This window comes from Chrysochloris asiatica, unplaced genomic scaffold (assembly GCF_000296735.1).
Source record: "Chrysochloris asiatica unplaced genomic scaffold, ChrAsi1.0 scaffold00470, whole genome shotgun sequence".
In the NCBI taxonomy this organism is placed as follows: domain Eukaryota; kingdom Metazoa; phylum Chordata; class Mammalia; order Afrosoricida; family Chrysochloridae; genus Chrysochloris; species Chrysochloris asiatica.
In genome coordinates this window covers 856,792-860,523 of record NW_006408988.1, presented here as the reverse complement: position 1 = coordinate 860,523, position 3,732 = coordinate 856,792, and the positions used below count along the sequence as shown (strand labels likewise).

The 3,732-nt window shown below is 45.5% G+C and overlaps 1 pseudogene; it reads left to right on the top strand.

Moving 5' to 3' along the window:
* The first annotated feature begins 573 nt into the window (after positions 1-573).
* LOC102821544 lies at positions 574-2,036 on the top strand (annotated as a pseudogene).
* Positions 2,037-3,732: the final 1,696 nt, after the last annotated feature.

The window sequence follows — 3,732 nt, the reverse complement described above, 5'->3', positions numbered from 1 at the left end:
GTCAAGAAATCAAACGAGATTCCTGCCAGGTGAGTGTTGGCTGCCTGGGCCTCTTAGATAATCCTCCACTGCATTATGGGTATCCATGGGGCATTTCACTCGTGTTCTAGCATTCTCAGGGCAACATAGTGGTCTCACCCTATGACGGGGTGGCTTGTAGCGTCTTGCCCGAAGGACCATTTGCTTCCTTGATGAGAGTGACCTAGCATCAAACCATCAGTGGTTCTTGCCTTGTTTGGGGAGGGGGAGGCTGGTAAGAAGGGTTGGCAGTAGTTGGTTGAAGGTCTCCACTCTGTTGAGCCCACCTTGCACTTGAGGAGGGCCTAGAGCTGGTCCCACCTCACTCAGCAGGCTGTAGGAATTGTCTTGACCCAGTCTACCTCCTCTTGAGAAGCCCTCCCAGGACTGGGAGGAAAGGTTTGCCTTGGTCAAGTCTGTCCAGGTCTCCTGCCTCCTTCCCTTCCTACTATTGCCTGCCCTCTGGGACCAATCTGCAGGGAGGGGCTCACTGTGGTGTCCCCACATCCAGTGTGGAGTCTGAGCTGATGGTGATTTTACTTTTTTCAAGTCAATATGCCAACTTCAGAAGCTCCAGAAGAGAGGCTAAAAAAATTTAAGTACCGAGGCAGAGATGCATCTGTGAGGTGGCAACAGCAGGTGACAGTCAGTCTGGAGCTCCAAAAGGCCAAGAAGCATGAACAGGTCATAAAGAGAAGAAATGTCACTGGCCGCTCCCCTCCAGCCCATTTTCTGAGAGTCTGGCCAAAGGGGAATTTCAGAGCACCCATCAGCCTCACCCTGGATGAAAATTGTCAATGGTGTGAATGGAACAAACCCAGACCTATGTTTCCAGGCCACCCAGGCAGTCAGGAAAATGCTGTCTAGGGAAAGGAACACTCCCCTGAAACTGATTGTTGACACGGGGCTTGCGTCCCAGCTGGTGTTCTTCCTGAAGTCTTCCCTTTACCCCAGCTTGCAGTTGGAGGCAGCCTGGGCTCTGACCACGTTGCCTCAGGGCCTCAGAGTTGACCCAGGCTGTGGTGGAAGGGGGTGCCATCCAGCCCATGGTCAGCTCCTGACTTCACCCAACATGGCTGTGCATAAACAGGCAGTACGGTCCCTTGGTAATAAGTGACAGCACAGAATTCAGAGACCTTGTTACTTCAAGCAATGCCATCCCACCTCCATTGGCCCTGGTCTCATCAACAATACCCACCATGTTTTTGTGGAACATCACATGGATCTTGTCCAACCTGTGCAGCAACAAGAACCTGTACCCTTGTGCTCAGCGGTGAAGCCAATGCTGCCTGTTCTCTTAAACCTCCTGCAGCACTGTGACACCAAGGTCCTCTCAGATGCCAGTTGGGTCCTGTCCTACCTCACTAATGACTGCAACAAGCACATTGACCTAGTGGTTGGCACAGGAGTCCTGCCCAGGCTGATGGAACTCATGACCAACTCAGAACTCAATATCTTGACCCCCTCTCTCTGCATGGTAGGCAACATAGACACAGGCACAGATCAGCAGATACAGATTGTTCTTGATACGGGTATGCTGAGTGCATTCCCTCAGCTCCATCCAGAAGGAGGCGACCTAGGCCCTGAACAATATGGCCACAGGACCCAGGCAGCACATCCAGCAGCTGATTGATCAAGGCACACTGCCTATCTTAGTGGCTCTACTGAAAAACGGAGAATGTAAGATCCAGAAAGAAGCTGTGTGGGCAGTTGCTAACTTCACCGCTAGAAGTACTGTGGACCAGTTGGTCCAGCTTGTCCAGTCTGGAGTCCTGGAACCACTGGTAGGTCTGATCACTGTCCAAGACCCCAAAATTATTCTCATTATCCTTAATACCATTGCCTACATTCTCCAGGTAGAAGAGAACCTTTGTGAGAAGGAGAAGTTCTGTATTCTGCTGGAAGATCTCGGTGTGATTGATAAAGTCAAGGTGCTGCAACTTCATGAAAACCATCATGTTAACCAGGTACCTTTGAACATTGATGAGAACCACCTTTTGGAGGATGAAAATGGATAAATTCTTCCAGCCCTAGACCAGGAAGACTATTTCTGTAAGCACATAACCAAAAAACACTAACACCTACAGCTTCTAAACATACCACCAAACCCTAAACCTCTACTTGAAAGTGGCACAACTGTCTCTCAGTCTGTCACAAGTGTGAAGTTTTTAAAACTTAATAAAGTTTCTAAAACTGAAAATAAACATCAAATTATGTATTTATTGCATTAGACAAACCTACTCTGAAATACTCTTTAAAGTACTAAAAATCAAAGAGGTCAATTGGAAGACTAAGGTTCCTCTGACCTAACCCATGGTATTTTCAGTAGCTTTATATGCATATAAGAGTTGGAAATGAATAAGGAAGACCACAGAAGAGTTGTTGTTGCTGTTGTTAAGTGGCATCGAGTCAGTTCCATCTCATAGCAACACTGTATAGGGTTTCTGAGGCCTCATCTTTCTCTTACAGAACAGCTGGTGGTTTAGAACAGTAGACTTGCGGTTAGCAGTCCAATTTGTAACCACTACACTACCAGAGTTCCTTCATTGAAGAGTAGATGAATTTAAGTTATGGTGCTGGTAAAAAATATTGAAAGTACCATGGACTACCAGAAGAACAAACAAATCTGTATTGAAAGAAGTACAGAAAGAATGCTCCTAGCAAGAGAGGATGGTGAGACTTCGTCTCTCATATCTTGGAAATGCTGCAAGGAGGGACCAGTCTCTGAAGAAGGACATCATACTTGGTAAAATGGAGAGTCAGTGAAAAAGAGTAGACCCCAGTGGGATGATGGATTGACACAATGGCAACAGCAGTGGGTCCAACCATAATAGCAATTGTGAGAATGGAGCAGGGCCAAGCAAGATTTAGTTCTATTGTGCATAGTCACTATGAGTCAGAATGAACTCCAAGGCACCTAACAAAAGAAACATTAGTATATACAAAATTTCTACTCAAACATTTTTGTGGTTAATTCTTCCCCTACTAATACAATGTAAAAGAAACTATAGTTGTACAGAGATTGCAGTGCTCAGCTAACCTAAAGATTACCAGTTCAAACTGATCAGAGACTCTGCAGAGAAAGATTGGGCAAAATACATCTGAAAGATTTACAGCCTTGGAAACCCTGTAGCACAGAGCTAGCATTTCAAATGACTTTACAGTCTGATGCATTAGATCACAGTGCCACACCAGGATGCTATACACATCTTAGGTCTCCCATTATATCCAAGAGCCTTGGATGAACACATTTTCCAAGATTAGCCTCTCATTGATAGCACCTTTCTTATTCCATGGCTAAAGCATAAAATAACATGATTTAGTTACATTGTGAATTAAAAATGCCTTTTTGCAATCTAGAGTGAGAAGTAAACAACCAACTGTACTATTATTTCTTTGCAAAAATGTGTTGAAGGATGGCGGCTAGGGTGGCAGTGCAGTGAAGTTCGCCATCAGCAATACCACAGAATGCCAGGCAAAGCAGATCCAGGACAGAGCTCCAAAACTTGGAACCACAGAGATACAAAGCAAAAGTAAGAAATTGTGTACTTTTGAGTTGGCCAGGCTTGGAGGCCCAGAGCTGACAACTAGGGCAAAACCAAATAGCAAGACCAAGCAGGGGAGCGGACACATCATGGAAAAACATGTGGGACCTCAGAGCAAAGGTAGACAATACACTTTGTCGGTTTTGCTTTGTTCTAATTTTTTTTTTTT